The sequence below is a fragment of the Carassius gibelio genome, chromosome B23 (genome assembly GCF_023724105.1).
Source record: "Carassius gibelio isolate Cgi1373 ecotype wild population from Czech Republic chromosome B23, carGib1.2-hapl.c, whole genome shotgun sequence".
In the NCBI taxonomy this organism is placed as follows: Eukaryota; Metazoa; Chordata; class Actinopteri; order Cypriniformes; family Cyprinidae; genus Carassius; species Carassius gibelio.
In genome coordinates, this window is record NC_068418.1 from 27,019,297 (window position 1) to 27,044,204 (window position 24,908).

A 24,908-nucleotide genomic window follows, 5' to 3' on the forward strand; every position below is an offset into this window, starting at 1 on the left:
TGTGAGAGGGTCTTCTGTCTCACCGCATCCCAAACGACTCAAAATAATGAACCACAAAGTTAACAGAATGATGCAGTCCACTAGTGTTCTCAAAAGACCCGGTACTTCGGTACCAAGTCGGTACTAAAAAAATTTAAAAGTGACGGTACCAGGTTTCTTTAAGTACCCGTAGTCCCAAGGTCCCGTTCAAACCCGGTTCAGCGCTATGATTTCCAGATTAGCAGAAAGCAGAAAACGAGGACGGAATCTCAAAATCCAGTCATGAAAATGAAACTTACATTTTAATATGGACAGTCATGGAATTTGTCAAAGTTAGCATAAATGAATCAAATCAAATCTCCATATGGACCAGTATCTGTAAATGTTAAAACGCAAATGTTGCTTGAAATATGAATCGGTGTTCTGCGCGTCTCTGTGTGTATTAATGAATGGCAGAGACGTGCGGGTTTGTTTACTACATAGACTGAAGCACATAATTTCAGCATCTGAGCTTCAGAGTTCTCTCTCCATCAAGAGATCTTTTCAGTTTCTCACACATGCAAAAGAGAGAGAGAGCGAGAGTCTTACCACGCAGAATCGACACGCTATATGTAAACTATTCTTTATTGTCTTTTCCTGTAATGGAGTTAATTTAGAATTATTCATATTCATTTTTGAACAAGCAGAAGACATACCGGTTTCTCCGGTAGTGGGCGGAGCTAATGCGCAAATGGCAATTTCATTGGCTGGCGCTGATCTAGTACCCTCCCCTGTTTTGATTTCAGCAAATCAGTTTGACCGAACGCAGACAACGTGATTAATATTCATGAACCCAGCAGCTCATCAATTCATAGTGCATTGTATATACATTAGTATGATAGTAGAATTAGTAGTAGTATTATCTTTTAATAATAATTAATATGATCTATTACTTTTTTTTTTTACAGAAACCATCAATGACCAAAAATATCTTAAGCATCACCACCAGTCTTAAGTTCAGTTAAAATGACAAATATGCATTCATTAGGACTAAAAGTAAATTTTTACATAAAGGCATTGTGCTAGAAATATTACTATTATTTAGTAAAATGTATGTGATACTACTACTACTACTACTGTTGAAATAATTTATAAAACTTTATTTTTTAAAGAAATAAATCACAATATTTCTTCCACGTTTTAATTTTACTAGAAAATCCCCTTTATTTACCAGAAATAAAATGTGTTTACATTTCATAAATTAAAAGACAAATTAAATTTGGGTGAAACTTGTTTACTTTTCATAATTATATAAATTGTAGAAAAACTTTAAACCACTTTTTTTTTTTTTTTATTCGAATATTTTTGTGTTTTGCTTTGGTACCGATAACCGTGGATTTTCACTGGTATCGGTACCGAACACTGAAAATTTGCGTCTGTGAACACTCCACTCCACTGTGCAGAGTGAGAAACTTCCTGTCTCCCACGTAATTCGTGATTACGAGCTAGCTGCATTAAAATGATTTGTTATTTGTTGTAGGACTAAAATGTAATATTCCACTGGTTTGATAACCATAAAATGTTTTTAAACCATTTAAAAATTTGACTCGTTATGTTGATTTTTACATATGAACATGTTATGTTTTTATGTTCACATAACACGTTATGTGACTATTCGCAAGCTTTTAATTATGGTAAGCTTGGAAATAATATGTAATGTTTTAATCTAGGCCTGTAGCTATCGAATATTTAAGTAATCGAGTATTCTACCAAAAATTCCATCGATTAATCGAGTAATCAGTTAAAATGCGTTTTTGCTTAATTAAAGTGCAATATTAATTAAGAGAAAATAAGACTCCTGGGTCTCTTAAAATGAACAACTAAGTTTCCTTTTATATACATTTTTTTTTTTTTTTAAATGCATAGAATGCAATGCATACATCAAAAATAAACATTTAATCACTACCCATTGTTTCTCTGTCTGTACTTGTACTGTGAACGATGACAATAAAGTTATATATAAAGTTAAATTAAGTGCATTTAAGTGCTATTCAATTGGGGTTTTAAATAGATGCACATTAAACACATAAAACATTAATTTAATTAATCTTTTAATTATTGAAAATTAAGCAAACTTAACTTTTCAGTACTAACCCGCAATAACTTAAACCGGACTTTTATTTTGACGGGTTGACATACCTTTACAGTTCTGTGTATGTGATGTGACGCTAGTTTTAATCAAATCAAATGGTCAAATGCTCATTAAGTGATTTTCAGTGCAGTTCTTGAGATGTTCTTCATGTGTTCACGTCCTTATTTAGTGAGACAGCAGACGCTGAAATCACAGCTAGCGTCATGCGCGCTTCTGCTCCAGACGCGCTTCTGCTCCAGACGCGCTTCTGCTCCATTCATTAACAGAGACACGCAGAACATGCAGGATTCATATTTAAATAGACTGTTCCGGCTTAATATTTACAGATATTAGTCCTTATCATGATTTGATGTAAGTGCAATGACCTATTTTCGATTATTTCATTCAAAATTTGGCAAATTCCATGCCATTCCGCGTTAAACTGTAAAATCTGTTTTTATGACTGGATTCCGTGATTCCCTCCACGTTTTCTGCATCGCAGAAATCATAGGGCTCTAGTTGTGGTATGCCAGCTCTATCTTGCAATTGACACACGCCACGACGTTCTCTTTACGTTTGCCCGCGCCCTCAAATCAAAACACTGCTGACTCCTTGTGTCTCCTTTCGGTTTGTGGGTGACTTAAATGTGTTGTGTCACATAAAAAAAAAATAACTGAGAAAGAACCTGACGTGAGATTTTAAAATAAATTAAAAGAAGCTTCGAGGCAGATGAATTTGCTTCGATCGTTTTTTTAATCGAGTTACTCGAGGAATCGTTTCAGCCCTATTTTAATCGCAATAAGCTTTGGGCTTTGTTACTTTTTATTATAACACAAAGCCTCAGGCTTCTGTCAATTTTAAGATAAAATACAAACAATAAATGTTTTTTACGCTCTTGAATCTGTAGTGAGATATTCGCCTCCTTTCATGCTGCATGCATGTGAATCAAATATTTTCCTGTTTAATATTTGCAGCATGAAAATAATAACGAATAAATATTTGAGTGCATGTTGAAAAAAAAATAGAACAATTTAATACAAACCAGAGTCTCTTGAAATAAATCAATTTGAGTTTAAAAAATCGTCAGTAAGCCTATTGTTGTTTTTCGTTTTTAACGTGAAGTACGACAGGTGCCACATCCTTTTTTTAAATTACAGGTGTAATATATTCAATTTTACCTCATGCAATGTAACATGATTTCATTGTCGTAGTTTTGACTTAATTAAATATTATGACGCTAATCTTTTTTTTTTTTTTTTGAGAAGGATAAACTGATCAAAACTCACGGTCTTGAGCTAGTCGCTTTGTAGGCTATTTAAAAAAACAAACAAACTTGAATTAAACAAACATAAAATGTTCCAATCATATTTCTGAATTAAATTAATAAAGAACTGAAAAGACAAGCCTTGTAAGGCTCTATATTAGTTCTCGTTTCAATTAAAAGCTCCCCCTCGGTTTGTCAGGCCCATATAAGTACTACCTACTTTTTTCATGGAAGGGGACAGAATCTGACAGGGTAACAGAGATGGACAGAGCAATGGCCCGGAGCGTGAAGCGCAGTCTACAGGCCAGCGGGAAAAGGGAGACATAATCAGAGGGTAGTGCTGCCAATAACTAGAACTGTGGACATGCTATTGTTATAAATACATACATTACATTTAATGTTCAAATTAGTGCCTTCATTCAGGCTGTTCACAACATGTTTTAATGCGTACCGTGTTTTATGATATTCTGTTTAACACGTAATGTGTTTTAAACCTAATAATCATGTCTGAATTAATCTGTTCTAATCTTAATCTGTAAACTTCATTTAAAAATGCTATGAATGTTCATGCTCATTTTAAAAAACAGAAATGTCATAAGCTCTTACAACCTTGTGAACAGTTGATAATAGACGGACTGTTATGTTATTAATTGCCATCATTCGGATTTATATTAATATGCTTTAGCAATCATACAACCATCAATTGGCTTGGTTTAGGATAGACCTTTCTCTAATATATTCAACAGTTTGTTATCATACAGACTGAAAGCCTGAATAGTCTCTCTCCCTCTCTCTCTTTTTATGTGTGTGTTTATGCGTGTGTGGGTGCATGCGCGGGAGGGGGGGGGGTGATTATTGACCACTAATCGAATAATACAAAGCGATTATCGATTATTACTTTTTCTTGAAATGCACATCCCTAAATAGAATGCAAACTAAGTACATAATAAATATTATTTATTCAAATACATCGTGAATATGGAAACATTTTAATTTGTGTTGAATAAATACATTTAATTGAAATGATTTGTTGGGGAGTGAGGGGAACTAAAATAGCCTTTAGGCCTATTTCTGAATGAAATAAGTGACTTGTGTTTTTTTTTCTCTCAAAAATAAAAATAAAATAAAAATTATACGAGTAGCATATTTTAACTATGCAGCAAACCTTTTAAAATATTTGTATAAATTACTTTGTAATTTAATTTTGTCAAAATCCTTAACGGTTGGTTCACGGTTAACCGGTTAAAATGAACATCCCTAGATCAACTATTCAGTAATTTCTGCTGATTTCAGAAAAATGTTGCCAAGTAAATATAAAGTTGTCCTGAACTGTGTCCTACCTAGTGTGTCTTGAAAAGATCTGCTGAGTGAGTCTTCTTTTCAGGAAGTAGATCTGCCAGGATATCATAGCTTGAATGACTGATAATGTTCCTGAAGACAAAACACAAAATTAGAGAAATTTAACTAACAATTAAGTAACATTTATGGACAGCTTATTTTTATAATCATGTGTTAAAACATGGCAATGTGGAATTACTTATAGGAATTAAATGTATATTATCTATATATATTATATAAAATATATAAAGATATATATTGAATATCATAAAAAATTTGCCAATATCAAGATTTTTTCACATATCGCCAAGCCCTAATCTGAATCAAACATGACTGGTTCTTAGATGTCATGATGTCATTGTTGTTGGACTTTAGTTGAGGTTTGTTATTTTTTATCTGTGTATTAATGATTTGATTAATCTAATATTCAATTGGATTAGAAATATAGAACTTATAAAACAAAAGTATAGAATTGCTTCAGAAGACTTAACATTTGTGCTGCTGGTCATTTCTGGTAACCATTACATCTGAATTAATAGCAAATCATCAAAAAATAAAAACAAAAGTACGATGTATTTAAGTAACTGTTTTTAACGTGACAAATTACATCTGGTAACAACACTAAAGCCCATCAATTTGTTTAATGTGAATAGTACTTACCAGTACTTCATTTCAGGCCCATATTATTGCAGCCTTCTTGCTGCCAATACCACCACACCTTCACTCTCTGCCTTTGCACTAAAAACATTGATTTCAAAGTATGACAGCAATTTGTTAGTATGAATTTTAAAAAAGACAACGTGAGGAGCAAATAACTAAAATGTTAACTAAGGTTAAACAGCCTTTATGAACGCTCTTCAGCCCCTTTGTTTAACATTCGGCGGATTTAATAAACTTGATCAGCATCAGATGGGACATTCTAGATGAAACCAACAGATATTCAGTAATACTGAACATAAAGGATAAAGTGTTTTAATGCAGTGAATGTGTTATCGCTTTACCTCGCTTCAGATCTGTGTAGGGAGTGACGGTTAGAGATCAGCGTCTCTCTACAGTCTCTAACGGTAACATTAGTTTGAAAATAACGTTACACTTTGCCGGACTCGTCTTACGCTGTCTTAATGTGATAAACCACAAAAATACTTCTTAATTTACCAATGACGAACTGTTGTGTATGACACTGCATATTTAACACTTAACACCGTTGATAACTTTGATATAACTTAATGGTGCGTTATCACCTCGCTCCTGTGCTAACCTTAGCTAGAGTTGCACACATTTTGATAATTAAGCTTGTTAATTTTTAGATGAAGTTGACTTTAGAGTGCTTTAAATGAGATTAAAGAAGCTCGAAATGCTTAACGTTAACGTACCTGTATTTTTTACCATGACCGCGTCGTGTCTCGCGAATAACGTTAATCCTGCTGTGCTCCCATCCAGCGAGTGAGTGAGCGCGGTCCAGTCAGTGTGGATGAGCGGAGTGCACGTGACGTGACTGGCTGAAAAATGCGCGCGGTTTTTGAAAAACACACGGATATTATTTTGTCGAGTAAAATAATTACTTTTTTACTCTGTTTGAAAACACGAATTATGTTCATTATTCTTTTAAATATTTTGTGGTCAGCCATTTATACTTAAAAAGAATAGATTGTATGGTAGATTCAATAAATTAATATGTATTTTTTTAGCTTGAGTTCAGCTTAACCTAAATAGCTTTTGAGTTCAAATCACAAATTAAGATGAAATAATCTTTTACATTTTTGAGTTAAATTAATTAACTTCAATTGGCAAATTTCACTTACACTTACAGTGAATGCCATTCACGTAATACCCCGAAGTGGCTTCAATAAATTCAAAAAGATATATAATTAATAATTATAAATTACATTCAGGCGATTAGCCACCACATACTCAAGGTTGTAGTTTCATATTTAAATACATTTATTTTTCTATCCTAATGTATTCCGTTGTATTCTATTCATGTTTTATGTAGCCTATAAGAAAGAAGTTTCTCTCAACATTATGATAACGTTCATAATAACCTGAAAATATAAGGACATGCTGTTATCATAATATTTTAGGATAACACCATATCAACTTTAGCAATTAATTAATTAAGAAATTACATTAATAAAATTGAAAGCTCTAAGAATATTGTTCTAAAATTGTTTTCTCTCAACATTGAGAAAATTAATTGAGTACAAATAACGTCTTAAAGATGTTCAGATATCATTGTGCTAAGAACATTATCTATCAACCTTACAAGAACATTAACAACGTTATAAGAACATTCATCAAGGACAGATAACGTCCTAAAGACGTTCCAGGAACATTGGTCTAAGAACGTTTTCTGTCAACCTTAGAAGAACATCCATCAAGGACAGATAACGTCCAAAAGACGTTCCAAGAATGTTGTTCTAAGAATGTTTTCTAGCGACCTTATTAGAACATTCATCAAGTACAAATAATGTCCTAAAGACGTTCCGAGAACGTTGTTCTAAGAACGTTTTCTGTCAACCTTAGAAGAACATTCATCAAGTACAGATAACGACGTTCCGAGAACGTTGTTCTAAGAATGTTTTCTGTCAACCTTAGAAGAACATTCATCAAATACAGATAACGTCCAAAAGACATTCCAAGAACGTTATTCTAAGAACGTTTTCTGTCAACCTTAGAAGAACATTCATCAAGGACAGATAACGTCCTGAAGACGTTCCAAGAACGTTGTTCTTAGAACGTTTTCTAGTGACCTTATAAGAACATTCATCAAGTATAGATAACGTCCTAAAGACGTTCCAATAACGTTGTTCTAAGAACGTTTTCTAGTGACCTTATAAGAACATTCATCAAGTATAGATAACGTCCTAAAGACGTTCCAATAACGTTGTTCTAAGAACGTTTTCTACCGACCTCATAAGAACATTCATCAAGTACAAATAACGTCCAAAAGACGTTCCAAGAACGTTGTTCTAAGAATGTTTTCTAGCGACCTTATTAGAACATTCATCAAGTACAAATAATGTCCTAAAGACGTTCCGAGAATGTTGTTCTAAGAACGTTTTCTGTCAACCTTAGAAGAACATTCATCAAGTACAGATAACGTCCTAAAGACGTTCCGAGAACGTTGTTCTAAGAATGTTTTCTGTCAACCTTAGAAGAACATTCATCAAGTACAGATAACGTCCTAAAGACGTTCCAAGAACGTCGTTCTAAGAACGTTTTCTAGCAACCTTATAAGAACATTCATCAAGTACAAATAACGTCCTAAAGACGTTCCAATAACGTTGTTCTAAGAACGTTTTCTACCGACCTCATAAGAACATTCATCAAGTACAAATAACGTCCAAAAGACGTTCCAAGAACGTTGTTCTAAGAATGTTTTCTAGCGACCTTATTAGAACATTCATCAAGTACAAATAATGTCCTAAAGACGTTCCGAGAACGTTGTTCTAAGAACGATTTCTGTCAACCTTAGAAGAACATTCATCAAGTACAAATAATGTCCTAAAGACGTTCCGAGAACGTCGTTCTAAGAACGTTTTCTGTCAACCTTAGAAGAACATTCATCAAGTACAGATAACGTCCTAAAGACGTTCCAAGAACGTCGTTCTAAGAACGTTTTCTAGCAACCTTATAAGAACATTCATCAAGTACAAATAACGTCCTAAAGACGTTCCGAGAACGCTGTTCTAAGAACGTTTTCTGTCAACCTTAGAAGAACATTCATCAAGGACAGAGAACGTCCTGAAGACGTTCCAATAACGTTGTTCTTAGAACGTTTTCTAGTGACCTTATAAGAACATTCATCAAGTATAGATAACGTCCTAAAGACGTTCCAAGAACATTGTTCTAAGAACGTTTTCTACCGACCTCATAAGAACATTCATCAAGTACAAATAACGTCCTAAAGACGTTCCGAAAACGCTGTTCTAAGAACGTTTTCTGTCAACCTTAGAAGAACATTCATCAAGGACAGATAACGTCCTGAAGACGTTCCAAGAACGTTGTTCTAAGAACGTTTTCTGTCAACCTTAGAAGAACATTAATCAAGGACAGATAACGTCCTAAAGATGTTCCAAGAATGTTGTTCTTAGAACGTTTTCTAGTGACCTTATAAGAACATTCATCAAGTATAGATAACGTCCTAAAGACGTTCCGAGAACGTTGTTCTAAGAACGTTTTCTACCGACCTCATAAGAACATTCATCAAGTACAAATAACGTCCTAAAGACGTTCCGAAAACGCTGTTCTAAGAACGTTTTCTGTCAACCTTAGAAGAACATTCATCAAGGACAGATAACGTCCTGAAGACGTTCCAAGAACGTTGTTCTAAGAACGTTTTCTGTCAACCTTAGAAGAACATTAATCAAGGACAGATAACGTCCTAAAGATGTTCCAAGAACGTTGTCCTAAGAACGTTTTCTAGCAACCTTATAAGAACATTCATCAAGTACAAATAACGTCCTAAAGACGTTCCGAGAACGTTGTTCTAAGAACGTTTTCTAGCAACCTTATAAGAACATTCATCAAGTACAAATAACGTCCTAAAGACGTTCCGAGAACGTTGTTCTAAGAACGTTTTCTAGCGACCTTACAAGAACATTAACAACGTTATAAGAACGTTCCAAAAACATTATTTCAATAACGTTTTGTACTAACATTTACACAACTTTTAAAGAACGTTAGTGAATGTTGTGGGAACGTTCCCTGTTAGCTGGGCTACTACCCCCTGTTGCGTGAGCGGTGTATTGAATACACACATCAACTGTGACGCATGCGTTCACTGTTTAGACTATGAAAGGGAGCGCGTCGCTCGCGTTGCTTGCTCGCGTTTCTCGCGTTGACTATGAAACGGCTCGATGAAACGGCCCATAGATGCGCTAACCAGTTTCGACATATGGAAACGTCTGAGAAAGATTTAACGATGACAAAAGCTCGTACAAGCTCTGCTGATTCGTTCACAGTCACTGGTTTCTGAGTGCAGCAAACTCAGATCAGGTGATTTTGACCGATTAATAATCAATTAAACGGTTTAAAAAGTCATTTATTTATTTTCAGTAAATTATCAAAATATTTAAAAAGGTTTTCCTGCATGGTATATATATATATATATATATATATACTAGAGAGAGAGAGGGAGAGAGAGAGAGAGAGAAACTTGTATATAAGTGTTTTAGAGAAAAAAAAAATCATTCAGAAATAGACATAATGCAGACACAAAATGTTTACAAACATTAGGCTAATTTGTATAATCATTTGTTATTCAAATACATGGCGAATACGGAAACTTTGATTTTGTGTCGAATGAAAAACCCAAAGTTGGTTTCAGTCTCGTTTTAGTCTAAATTAATTAGTTTTGGTTTGTCCTTAATATTACTAAAACTAAAATAGCCTAGCGGAGCTTCACAAATTTCCCAGAAGCTGAACAGTTTTCATTTGCTATTAACCTCAAAATAATTTTTGAATGCAATTTGGAGTCCGACTGTCGCACGCATATACAGCGTTACTATACATTTACTATTATTCGATATTCTTTATATTAAATAACATTTTAGCATCCAGATATGTCGGGAACATGGAAACATTTGGATTCGTGCCGAATGAGAGAGGTAGGCGTCAGCTTCAGCTAACATTCATTTGTTTTTGGATTGAGGTTTTTATAGCCTAAACTTTAGAAGATTTGATTTGAAGAGAAATCAAACTGTTTTTATAATGTTTTTACACATTTTGCTTTAGACTACAAGCATTTTAGCCTTCATTATTTCAGAAAGCGATTTTATTTTTTTACTTTCAAAACGCAACCTTATAAGTGTTTTTTTTTAACAATGCAGCAAACATTTTAAATATCTTAAAAATACTTTTAAAGTGTTGATAGATTTTTTTTTTTTTTAAGTAGGCCAAGATTACATTTGGACAAAATCTGGTGCAAGCTGTAAATTGTATAAGGATTAGACCCCCCCCCCCCCCCCCCCCCATGGTGACGTCATGGTAGTGGTGTCCCAATTCTTAGGGGAATATTTTAGGGGTATAAAATAGAATTGGGTTTTAAGCCTAATCAGAGCGACCAGGACAGCGTCCAAATAAGACCAAATTAGAAATTATATATATATGTGTGTGTGTGTGTGTGTGTGTTTAAATGAGGCTGCTTGATTAATCAAAATGAATATGAAATCTTGATATAGCTTTAGTGTGATAATCAAATCAAAGTCTGATGTGTTGTGTTTCAGAGTGAATCATGGCACTGTGTTCATTTACACACGAGCAGCTTCTTAAACAGTGCTTTCAGCGTCTACATTCACATTAAATACTGCTTCACATTAACACTGAGTTAAATGAGCATTTGAGAACCCAATGTGTGTAAACTCAGTTTACATCATTTACCAATTTGCACAATTTCTAACTGTTTTGTGGACAGAAGTTTACAGCATTTCATTTTTTATATTTTATTTGTTAACTAAATGTCTTGTCAAGTCAAGTCACCTTTATTTATAAGGACTTTAAACAAAATACATTGCATCAAAGCAACCGAACAACATTCATTAGCAAAACAGTCAATAATGCAAAAAAAAAAAATATATATATATATATATATATATATATAATATTATATATATATATATTATTATCTTAATTATTAATTAATTGTTGTGTGATAATTAACTGACATCAGAGAAGCATGAATGCATGAATGTTTTGTCGAATTATTGAAACATTAATTTAAAGACTTCAAGAAATACTTTCACTGACAGAAACTCTGGGAATTGCTGGTTAAAGGAATAGTGCAGTCACACTGTAATGATGAGAGAGTTTCTGTAGTTTAACAAGTAGATGTTCAGCAGCTCAGATGATTGATCTACTCACCATCATAACACACAAAGAGATGCTGAACTGAACAACGCTCGTCTGTCCATCGTCCTCCTTCACTGATACCAGTTGATGCACAGATTCTGTAATTTGTAGCTATTTCATTGGGTTCACCAATCTTCCAGAGATTGAATATGAAGTTGCTGTTGTCTGACCAATTCCAGGATCTGTGCAGACCGATCCAGGCTTGATTAGGTGAAGTTAGGTTCTTGTTTATGATGTTCTGGATCTGATTATTCTCCGTCTCATTCCTCACACTGGCCAGATCTGTGTGTTTCTCTCTGCAGTGTTTCTGAGCATCAAACCAGTTCTTTTGCTCCTGTACAGGGACGAATCCTTTACTGCTGCCTTTAAAAGAGAAAGACATTTGTCTGAAATCAATTTAAAGAATTAAATACATATTCTCTTTTAACAAGAACAAAAATAAAAATATAATTGTGGATCATTATTCCAAACTGAAATTATCAGTTATTTTATAATATTTCTGTGTTTTAATCACATAATCAAGTCACATTAATTTCTGTAGCATTTAAAATAAAATAAGTTTCAGTTTTGCAAAGTTCATCAATTACTCAGAAACAAATTCAATTCAGCTAAGAGCAGCTTTAAAGAAGATAATAGTGTCAATTTGGTTAATTAATAGTGCAAAGTTCATCAGATATGAAACATACAGCTGAACTCACCATTATAGCAGATGAAATGTTTTGGGGTAGCACAGTTCATATCATGCCATTGTCCATCACTGTTCATATAAATACAGTCTCCATCTCCATTTGGTTGATCTGGTCCCCACTTCCTAAACTGAGACTCATCTCCTCTGTAGAAGTCAGAGTTATTCAGAGACCAAACCCATGCGTCCTGCAGCCCAATCCAGACACGGTCAGCCCTGATGTTCTCTCTCTGTAGGAGCTGATTTATATCATTCTGTTCATTCATGTCATTGATAGAGACCAGATCTGTGTATTTCTCTCTGCAGTATCTCTGAGCTTCAGTCCAGTTCTTCTTCTGATTCACAAAGTGATACTGACGCGGAGACGAACTGACCACGACTGAGGAGAGACACATTCACACAGATCTCACTCATTATATCCACACTGTATTTCAAGAGCTCAGAGTTTCAGTATGTGTTTGATAAAGTGCTCTGAATGGTGCTTTTGTACATTCAGTGGGTCTCATTCATGAAACACGAGCAGAACGAATTTTTGTGTAAATCGCGTGTAAAGTGGTTTTGGCGTAAATTTTCGGATTCATTAAAACGTTCGTATTTTCCAAATGTTAGTTGGTACGAAAGAGATCTACACCTGCTCCCAGCCACGCGTAAATAGTGCGTTTAACGTCTGAACGTTTTGCTCATTAATACGGCTGAATTTTAATTCACCTTAATCGGGTACATATTTACACAGCATTTTGAAAAAAAAAATATTATATATATTAATTAAATACGGTTTTTCTTTTAACTTTTATTATGAGAGCCAGTAATAGGATCGGTAACGTGCTGCCAAACTTCCTAGGACCTGATACGCCACTAGTACGCTTGAAAATAAAATTTGGCGTTTTGAATGAACTTCTGATAATAAAACAATTTCTGCAGCTGAGAAATGTTTCTTTTTCAGTCGCTTTTGAGAAGACATGTTGAAATCCTTCGTTTGGTGTCATAATATGATGCTCATATATAGTTGTCAGTCGGATTTAATAGGCGGGATTTATGGTAATTGAGAGTGAGCGTGCACGCGCGTCCCATTTACGACTGATTGGAATTCATTAACACACACACACACACATTTCACGATCACATCTGTTTTTGTGAATCAGGAGAAGAGTTTTCGGAAAGTTCTCTTCACGCGCAAATCACTCAGATATTTCTACTCGTATATTTACGAATGTTTCATGAATGAGACCCAGTGTAGGATTTGGTGAGACTGTGGAGCTCTAGAGGAAGAACACTGAGTGCACTTTAAAGATGAACACATGAATGTGGTGCATTTCCAGAGATTTGATTTTCAGTGACCAAACTGAATTCTTTGGATCATCTTGAACTTGAAAGTTGGCTGAGATCTCTTTTAGTTGTGACAGCACTAACACTAACTATCAGCACTAGTACTAGTCAAGCACTCACCTGTGAGCAGAACAGACATCAGTGTGATTCTCTCCATTTCTGAGGGAAAAACAGAAATCAGTCTCAATAAATGATGCAGACGCTGAACATCTGACCAGATCCAGAACATCAGATCATGTCATTTCTGCTTTATCATTGCTTATTAGATTCTACATCAGTTATAAATACACACATGAAGCTCCTGAAGCTGATGTGTCACGATTCAGTGTGAAAATACACTGAAAATACATCAAACTTACAGTAAAAGCAGCTACGGTTGTCAGAACCTTACATTAAAAAATACAGCAGAAATATTTTATGTTTTATGGATTTAAGTTACATTTACAGTAAAACATTTTACTGTAATTTTTTTGCTAAAATTATTATATAAACTGATAAAATGCTAATATATCAACCTACTGAAACAGTAAAATCTTTAAAACACTGACAACCTTAAAAACAGATTGTGATATAGTTAAAAATAGAAACCCACATAATAAATCCACTATATGAATGAAACAATGACACAAGGACTATAAAATTAAATTTCTTACAGTTATATACTGTCACAGTTCTCTGTCTCACCTTTTCTGTGCGTGAGGTCTTGTTGGAGGCGTGGTTACTGATTACCTATCACTCTGATCACTGCCACCTGCTGCACTCATCACCGGGGCTATATTAACCTGTCTCTCACCCAGCCGTGATGTCAGTTAGTTTCAGTGTGTTTGGGGTTCCGGCTGGTCATGTGCTTCCTGGTCTACTCTCCTCTCTCCGTTTTGGATTTCTGGATCCTACTGGTTTGCCCATTGCTTCCCTGCGTGGTATTCTCAGCCTGCCTGTCTGCCTTATCCCGTCTTCACTTGTTTGTGCTTCATCCAGTGAAATTGTCATTTCATGAGGCATGCAGCTCTTTGGGGGATGGCTGTGTGGAATAACAATCCTTGCTGTTCCTCATTCCAGGTGATCCCGAGCCCATGCAGGTGGGTTGAGCTCTGCTTTCCCAGGAGGAGAGGGAGCGTTGACGAACTGAGGGACTATGTCTTTACTGCGGCCCGGCGGGGCATTTCCTCAATCGCTGTTCGCTAAAAGACCAAGCCCGGCACTAGGGAGGAGGCTACTGTCGGGTGGAGCAGAATTGGGAAAATTCTCTCCTTCCGGGAAGAGTGCAATGGGCAACTGGTTCTCCCAATTGCTAAGGACTGGTGGATTCCGGAGCGGAGTGTAATTTCATGGACTTCTCCCTGGCCCATCACCTCCACATCCCCACCACTTCACTCCACAAACCCATTGCAGTTCATGGTCTCTATGGTCAGACATTACCTTCTATCACACACACCACAGATCCCATCACGTTGACGTAGTGGGTAACCACACTGAAACATTGGAATTCCTCCTCACTGATACTCCCCTTAGCCCCATAGTTCTCAGGCACCCCTGGCTTATCAGACACATCCCCAAGGTGGACCAGGGCCAAGGCTCTGCTGTCTTCCAAGCACTAGTCAACAATGTGTTGATAGAAATGGTAGATCAGTTCATTTGTCTACCTGGATGATACTAGGGTTGTCACTTTTAGTCTGAAAATCAATTGTGGGAGACGCAAATTTGCCTCATTCAATTCGCCGTCCCCTCTGCATATAATTTGAGAATGTTGCACTCCTGTTGCTGTTTGTTATTCTGCACGAAACTTCATGCCAATAAATAAGAAATATTGCTGACTTGTGCATTTCCAGTGCTCTCTTTAGGTTTGTCCGTTATTTGACATTGAAAAAGGAAACATTTTAGACATGGAAAATCGATTTTACAATCGATTCAATGAACACTTATGTCTTAAAAAGTAAATGGTTTTTTTTCACAAAAGTGACCGCCCTATGACATACTGATATTTTCTTCTCTCCAGGAACAAGTTCAGCACGTCAGACTAGTGCTCTAGAGCAGTGGTTCCCAACCTTTTTCAACTCGCGGCCCACACAACCAAACACATATGTTTGCGCGGCCCACTTCAAAAAAATTAACTGACCCCGCTATTGTTAGGTTAATAACTTAGTACTCAGAAGCTAGATTTTAAACCGTATTTATTGAATAAACATGGACAAAAAAAAAAAAATCTCAATTTTTTTTGATCAATTTTGCAATTGTGACACACACCGATATGCTTTTACAGTCATAACTGCATTCAGGATTAATTTTAAACCTATTTCCAAAAGAAAACCAATAAGAGCTTTATCAAAAAGTTGTAACATCTCTAGAACAGACATAAGTCAAAATTATCACTATAGTGAAGATTGTAAAAAAATGTATAGACTTGTGGCAAAAAAATCCTGTATACAGGGACTTTTTTTTTTTTCTTTTTTGTCATGCATTCTTCATAGAGCTCATTATATGTAGCGGTGCCTCAGGTGTTTGCAGTGTGTATACAGTATGTGTATGCGCTCAGCAGTGAGAGCGCATAAATATAACGCGAAAGCACATTAAAATAATGCACAAGTGTGAATCTCTCTGTTCGCAGCAGATTTCCTTTGCTCTGTCACAAAACCAGTCGTGCTTGCTCAGAAACACGCTGCTTTTCGAGGAGAGAGTGTGCACACTTAAAATGTGTCTCCTCTCACTTAAACTGCATCCTGTTCACTAACAAATTCACTCTATGCTCATGTGTTAGACATGAATTATTTTCGCACATTTTTATTTCTAGCCTTTTACCGCAGTGAGAACGCTCTGATCCGTCAACATTGGCTCAGAAAAAAGGCGCATCACAGACAGTGTGTGAACCTGGAGTTAGGCATATGCCCAGTCTCTGTTCTCGCGCTAGGCGCAATGCATTCTGATTGGATCAGATAGCATACTACGGGAGGTCAGGGCCACGGAAAACTGTGCTATAAAGCGATTTAGAAATCGCGCATGCTCAAATCGTGATTTTAGGACGTTTTCTTTTAATTGCACAGCCCTAGAATGGACTGCAAATGAACAGAAAATAATTGGCGGCCCACCTGCAATACCACCGCGGACCACAGGTTGAAAACCACTGCTCTAGAGGTTGCGAGCAAATGGGCTATTTTTGTCAAAGCGGAGAAATGTGTTTTTCACGCACAGTCAGTTCCATTTTTGGGGTACATTGTGTCATTCGAGGGAGTGCGCATGGACCCCAACAAGGTTAGGGCTTTGGTGGATTGGCCAAGCCCAGATTCCCGCAAGGCCCTGCAGAGGTTTCTGGGGTTCGCCAAATTTTACAGGAGTTTCATTCATAATTTCAGCCAACTAGCCGCGCCTCTGAAAGTGTTGACCTCCTCCAGAATTACATTCAGGTGGTCTGGTGTACATTTTCCGAACTGAAAAGCCGCTTCGTTTCGGCTCCCATTCTTGTGGCCCCTGATCCATCACGTCAGTTTGTGGTGGAGGTGGATGTGTCAGAGGTGGGGGTAGGTGTGGTTCTCTTCCTCTGACGACAAAATGCATCCATGCGCATTTTATTCCCATCGCTTATCACCAGCTGAACGCAATTACAACATTGGCAACAGGGAATTGTTGGCGGTCAAGCTTGTATGGAAGAATGGCGTCAATGGTTAGAAGGGTCAGGGGTTCATTTTATAGTATGGGCCGATCATAAGATTCTGGAATACATCAGATTGACTAAAAGACTCTACTCTCGGCAGGCTTTTTTTGTTTTTTGTTTTTTTGGGACATTTAGATTTTTCTGTCGTACCGCCCGGGTTCTAAGAACATCAAACATGATGCTTTATCATGTGTTTTTGACCGTTCTGAATGCCCGTCTACTCCCGAGTGTATTTTTCCTGAGAGACTAGTCATTTCCACACTCAGATGGGAGATCGAATCGAAGGTCATGATGGCCTTAGAAGGGGTAACACCTCCACCGGGTCGATTATTTGTGTTCGAGGGAGTTCAGTCCAACGTCATATGATGGGGCCATGGTTCCAATGTAACTTGTCATCCAAGAGTTAATAGAACCAAGTTTTTGGTTAAGCAACGGTTCTGGTGGCCTGGTATGGCTCGCAACATCTGGGAGTTTGTTTTGGATGGTTCGGTTTGTGTCATGGGTAAGACTTCCAATCGCTCCCCAGATGGGTTACTTCGCCCTCCCAGGGCAAGATGGTCAGATTCTCAAAAATTGTTAATTTCATTCCCTTGCTCAAATTACCTTCTGCCAAGGAGATGGCAAACAGAGGAATACAATTTTTGCTGCATTGCAGGCCGAGTCCATTCAGCTTCTCTCCTTTTATTTTGCCCATATACGCACATAGCACACATAGGCTACTTTATGAGATGAAGAGTTTGGTTCCGCAATGCAATAAATCCATTTTGATTAATTTGAGATCACGTAGATCATGTCTTTCATTTACATGGCCTTCCAATGGACATGGTCTCCGACAGGGGGCCCCAATTTGTATCCAAATTTTGGCGGGAATTTTGTAAATTACTGGGGGCTACGGTTAATCTGTCCTCGGGTTTCCATCCCCACAGCAATGGCCAAACCCAGCGGGCCAACCAGGATCTTGAGAGAGTATTGCAACGTTTAGTCTCTAAGAACCCTTCCTCCTGGAGTCAGCAAAGTTCTTGTTTAGTACGCCCATAACTCGTTGCCAGTGTCGGCTACTGGCCTATCTCCATTTAAGTGTAGGCTAGGTTATCAGCAACCAATTTTTCCCAGTCTGGAATCTGAGGTCACGGTCCCCTCCGCTCACGCCTTTTGTCCAGAGGTGTTGTCACATATGGACTAGAGCCTGTGAGATTCTGCTCCAGGTGGGAAGACGCAACAAGGCCCAAGCCGATAGCCACTGGTCTAAGCCTCCCGGATACGTCGTGGGTCAAAGAGTGTGGCTTTCATCCAAGAACATTCCTCTGCATTCCGTGAGTAATAAACTGGCTCCCAAATTTATTAGTCCGGTGACGGTCTACCTCAAACTACCTCCTGCATACAGGAGGGTTCATCCCGCATTCCATGTCTCCAAATTGAAACCTGTTTTTCACTCCCATATTAACCCGCCTGTCCCGGTCCAACCTGTCTCTCACCTAGCCGTGTTGTCAGTTCGTTTCAGTGTGTTTGGGGTTTTGGCTGTTCATGTGCTTCCTGGTCTACTCTCATCGTTTTGGATTTCTGGATCCTGCCGGTTCGCCCATTGCTTCCCTGTGTCGCTGTCCTGAGCAGTGGTATTCTCAGCCTGACTGCCTGCCCCAGAGTCCGTCTTCACTCATCTGTGCTTCATCCAGTGAAACTGTCATTTCAAGAGTGCTTGAGTATAATAAACCTCTGTAATTTACTCCCTATTGGATTTTCTGCCTTTCTTTCCGCCCCAGATGTAACATATACAGTTATCAGATTTTTACTGTATGCTTTGTAATGTTTTAATTTTAAGAAATATGATCCGTTTTTACAGTGTATTGTTTTATGCTGCATGTTTCTGCTGTTAAGTTCACACAGACGTTATGATCTGGTATTGCATTGCTGTTGTAAGTAGATTTTGCTCATGTAATAGAGTATAATTTGTTTAATAAATATAGTACAAAAATAAATTTAGGACACACTTGGGAAAGTTTTTCTCTATAAAAACCCAGATATTAACAGACAAAATGTGGAAACTCCACACATTCACCAGTTAAACAGCGACCAGTTTAATATAAAGTGATATGTACACTGATAAATCAATCATATTATGATCAATGTAAAGTTATAACTCAGAGTCTCTTACCTGTAGATGTTGTGTTTCAGGTGTGTTTGTGTTTCTTCTTTTATCAGAACAGACTGATATCACCGATCCACTCTCTTTCTGCTCCTCCCATCTTTGTTTCCCTCCCTTCTTCACTCCTTTCTGTGACTTGTTTATTTCTTTGTTCAGGTTTGTTTCCTTTTATAATAGAGAAATTAATAATCGTGAGAAATGAACTTTTACTGAGGGTTTCCTGCTTTCAGATATTTGTACTTCAGCTCCACATTCATTGTACAGCTCTGGACTGGATTGTTGACTTGTTTGTATCCTTTTTTTAATTTCTCCAGGGAAACATCTGAGATGAATTCAATACTTCAATGAGAATGCTGATGTCTGAAAGAATGCAAGATATTTTTTAACTATTTTGAGTAATTGTTTAATGAATACTAGTATTATTCCTGTACTCATTTCCTCTGTTTATCTTATTTGAATTTTTTCCATTTTAATTTACATAATGTCATTGATATTTTTACGCAGCTGATAGTCATGAAGGTCTCAGTGTCCCTCAGGGATGAATAATCAAATACAGGACAGAATTTGAATGTGTGCCGTTGTTATTCCTGGAAAAAAAAACAGCAACAGTCTAACCAGAAAAACAGGAGCACTTCCATGTAAAATGCAAAATCAGCTGAAAAAAACAAGAGTTTTGTCTTTTTTATTATTGTTGAGTGAAACACCTATTAAAACTAAAACCATAAAAAGCTGCTTCTTTTTTTCGGTTGCAAGCCACTGAAATAAAATAAATGTAAACTTCAATATAATTTATATATATATATATATATGTGTGTGTGTGTGTGTGTGTGTGTGTGTGTATGTATATAATCAAACTTCAACCAAAGTGTAATATTTAAGATGTGTGTGGTGCAGAGTTTGAGCTGAATTGATACACATTATCTGCTGTGTTGCCACATTGTTTGTAACTATGTTATCATGGTAATATTCAGATTCAGATTTGGTTGCAGTGCGTCAAACATGCAAATATGGGACAGTAATTTATATCATGTCACCTTCAAATACAGTACATTGCCATCATTTATGGTCGGTATGATTAAAACAACAACAAAAACAATTTTTTTTGTTTGCAATATAAACTCAAAGGAATAGCTCACCATAGATCTTGATGAGTTTGTTTCTTCATTAGATTTGGAGAAATGTAGCATTGCATCAGTGCATCAGTGAATGGGTGCTGTCAGAATGAGAGTCCAAACTGCTGATAAAAACATCACAATAATCCACAGCACTCCAGTCCATCAGTTAACATCTGGAGAAGACAAAAGCTGAAACAAATCCAGCATTAAGACGTTTTTAACTTCCCCCTTGCCCCTTGCTTCCAGATAAAAAAGTCTACCATGTTCACAAAATTTCCACTTAAGAAATATTTTTGTCTTGATGGAAAACAAGATAAATATACTAAGGAACAGTTTAAGTTGGGTGTGACTGGCAGAGCTCTTATCAATCACACACACACATACACACACACACACACTCGAGTGAAAGTCTTCACATCTGCTTTAACATTATATACAACATTTGAAGTCTGCATCATTTTTCTGCGATGATTGTAGTGGATGTCAATGATTCTGTATTAACATGAAAGGGCTCCTGTCAGACTCACAGAATTCATAGAATTCCTTCACACTCCTCTATTTGAATAGAAAACAGGTAACTTAATGTAATATTCATCATATAGTTGAAATGAAACTATATCTTCTGACTTCTGTCACTGGAGCGTTTGGATCGTGCTGTGACTGAAGCAGTCTTCAGAACATCATTAACAAAAAGGTGAGTTTATTTTATTCCTCACTGAACAGTGTGTTCATATATTACACTATGTTATGTATTATCGTTTTTTATGAGGAAATAATAGATTAAATATTATTGTGTAACAGAAGGGATTACAAAGACATGGCCTCATTATCTTAGTGGTTCGGGTGTTTAGTTGCATTTATTGGTTAGTTAGTTGTGCTGAGGTGATTATTTGTGTTTAGTTGTTTGGTTAGCCTATATGTGATTTCTCAGTTAAAGGCAAGACACTACAGATATGATTAGAAAAATGTTGGCTGATATGTCACCATTGGACAATAATGACGACAACCTTTACTCTTCTGTAGATTTATTCATCCGGTTGTTTTTGTTCTTTTTGTTTTCTGTAACAGATTCTGGCTGAACAACATGCATTAACTGCTCTTTAGGGTGACAAAACATGGCATTTTTTCAGGACACGTCCTTGTCACTAGTAACTAGACAGGATTCAAGAGTGGATGCGAAACAAACAGTTTATTGGACAATGTCAAAACATAAAACGGGAAAAAAAACAGGGCTCGCTGTAGTGCAGGTGCAGCTGTAGTGCAGGGACGAAATGGGTAGCCACCTCAACGAATCCCCATGCAGGAAAAGGTATGAAACCCGAAGATCCAGACACAGGAGGAACCGAGGACCAGGAGCGAGAGGACAAACACAAGATGGGGTAATGCACATTATAAAGCATGGCAAACGAGCCACAGCTGGAGCTGATTGCTCATGATGATAATCAGCCACACCCACTCACCACACTCATAGACTACGTTTACATGCAGCCAATAACCCGTTCAACCGGGATATTAGCAATAACCTGGTCGCGCACGGCCATGTAAACACTGGCAAAAACCCAGATATGCTCATATCCCGGTTTTTAAAAACCGGGATATTATACCTGGGGTACCCCTTTTTTAACCCGAATATTTGGTCTTGTAAACGCGTTTCGGCATATCCCCATCAAAATGTGTGTTCTGCGCATGTTCTATTCGCAAGGAATCTTGGTCTTTTGAGTCTTTGGATTCAGGAAGAAGAATCGGAAATGATGCATATTGCGTATTACGTCCAGACGCTAACCGTGCGTCGCTGCTTACATCGGGATATTGGCGACTGATTACACATTCCATGTATACAGGAGTAACTCTCTCTGCTCACGCATGTAAACGGGTTATTCCGAATGTTTCAGAAACCCAAAAAGTGACCTTAACCCGACCATAACCCGAATTTTAACAGCATGTAAACGTAGTCACAGAAAACAAAGCACAGATGCGATCATGATCCCATGAACCATGACAGTACCCCTCCTCCTAAGAGTGCCTTCCTTTCGCTCTCCATCGATCTTACCTGTAGATTGTAATTATCAATAAAGGAATGATTTAATATGTCCATGGCAGGAACCCAACTTCTCTCCTCTGGACCTTCCTAGTCCACCAAGTACTGAAACCCATGTCCCCTCTGCCTCGAGACCAGAATGCAATTTACCAAATAGGTAGGTTCCCCATCTAGGAGACGCAGCGGTGGAGGAACCGGAACAGGCAGATTAAGTGGGGAATGAAAAACAGATTTTAATTTGGAAACATGGAACATGGAATGAATTCTCCAGTATGCTGAAGAAGTTTGAGGCAGACTGCCACTGGAATAAGGATCTTAGTGACAGGAAAGGGCCAATACATTTTGAAGCAAGTTTTTTACATACGGAGCGGAGCGAAATGTTCTTGGTAGAAAGCCACCTTTTTTGACCAACGATGTAGATGGGTGGCTAGATGGGATCGGCCTTAGCCTTGGTGCATGCTCCAACCCAGAGAAGAGCTCTCAGGCCCTTCTCCAAGTGCGGCAACCACCCTGGACCAAGGTGTGAGCAGAGGGGACTGCGACTTCGGATTCCAGACTGGGAAAAATATTCCTCTCCAGATTCTGGTTGGCAAGCTCAGTCTGGCCATTGTTCAGAGGGTGAAACCCAGAAGGCAAACTCACCCTCGGTCCAAGTAATAGACAAAACTCTCTCCAAAATTTGAATACAAATTGGGGCCCCCTGTCAGATACCATGTCTATCGAGAGGGGAAATGCTAATGCGAAAGACATGATCTACATCAATAACCACTGTCTCCTTGGCAGAAGGCAATTTAGGCAAGGAAATAAAGTGAGCCACCTTCGAGAACCAAACCATATCAAAACAACCATATTGACCTGGGAGGGCGAGGGGGCAGTAACAAAATTGAGTGCGATGTGGGACTAGGGTCTCGAAGGGACAGACAGCAGTTGGAGCAACCCCTCTGGTGGAAGAATGGAAGTCTTACCGAGCACAGACTGAAAAGGCCATAACATAATCTCAGAATGTCACGAGACATGGAACACCACCAGAATCGTTGTTTAACCATGAATCTCGTATGACCAATCCCTGGGTGGCAAGCCACATTGGAACAATCCCCACAGAGAAAAAAGGATGGAAACACAAAGATCAAGACACTGAAGGAACCGAGGACAAGGAGCAAGAGGACAAACACCAAGGATCTGACAACACAAGATGGGGAAACGCACATTATATAGCATGGCAAACGATGTGATGATTATCAGCCACACCCACTCACCACGCTCACACACAAACAGAAAACAAAGCACAGATGAGATTGTGATCCCATGAACCGTGACAGTCCTGCAATGCAAGTATGTGTAAATATTAGTGTTCGACTTGAAGCAGAACTGATCATACTGATTAGTGTATGACATCAAAGTACTGTGAAATTCAAAAAAGAATTAAAGAAGCCTTCTGCTCTCTAGAGCTCTCACAGTACTTTGTATACAACAATTGGTCTGCGTAGTGCAAACAAATCCAAAATATGGATATTTTAGGCAATATGGAAATCCTGGCCAGGATGTGTCCTGGAGAAAATGGCACATTTGGTCACCCTTCTGCTCTTAGCCTTTCCTTTTTACTCACATTTTTTTTTGTTCACACAGCGCCCCCACTAAAGTTACTAAACATTTTTTCTATTTATGGGTTTATATTTAAAATGTATGTTTTATTGACATTGTAATGTATGTGCAATGTCACAGTGTAACAATACAATCAACGTCTTCTACTTCCATACAGTTGTGACATTACTACAATCATCTAAGCTTTTAGACTTGATGTGTGTTGAGAGGTGTCTTGTCTTTAGGCCTGCTGGTATGTCCCCCAAAACATCTTGTAATGGCAAGTAGACACAACCACATATAGCGCTACAATGTATTAACACATTTTTCAATGTCACTTTAGTATTGCATTAATTTCTGGGTGTTTCATCCAGCCTTTCAAATATCTCTTAAGCTGACAAAAAAATAAAATTCTGCTGTATAGCATTATTACGACTGTAGACTTACAATGCCCTTATCTGTTTATAACCCACTAAACAAAAATATCTTTGAACTTGACTATGTCAACTCTTACTTAGTATAAATGATAGATTCAGATGATCGATGCTCAGCTAAGGTTGTACACAGCAGGTTACCACATCATTATTTCCTCCACAAACAGTTCAGTTCACTGGTCGAAGTGTGGGCTCACAAAGGGTGTCATACGTGTAGAGATTCATAGGTTGACTGTTTCTGGCAGATGTTGTCCTCATAGGTTCTGATTCAAAAATCACCCTCTTCGTGTTCGCTTCTCCTATATATCCTTCCTTCAGGTTTTCTGTTCCTCTTCCCTCTTCTAGGATGGAATTCTTCTGCATGTGGATCCAGATCTGTTCCGGTTCTCTGCGTTGGAAC

The 24,908-nt window shown here is 37.5% G+C and overlaps 1 protein-coding gene across 2 annotated transcripts in view; it reads right to left on the minus strand.

Moving 5' to 3' along the window:
- LOC128011424 (macrophage mannose receptor 1-like) overlaps positions 1-19,813 on the minus strand; it is a 139,212-nt gene extending 119,399 nt beyond the window's left edge. For both annotated transcript variants that reach the window (XM_052593791.1, XM_052593792.1), the window contains exon 1: positions 19,350-19,813. The gene's annotated coding sequence lies outside the window, so the exon portion shown is untranslated. The remainder of the gene's footprint in view (positions 1-19,349) is intronic.
- Positions 19,814-24,908: the final 5,095 nt, after the last annotated feature.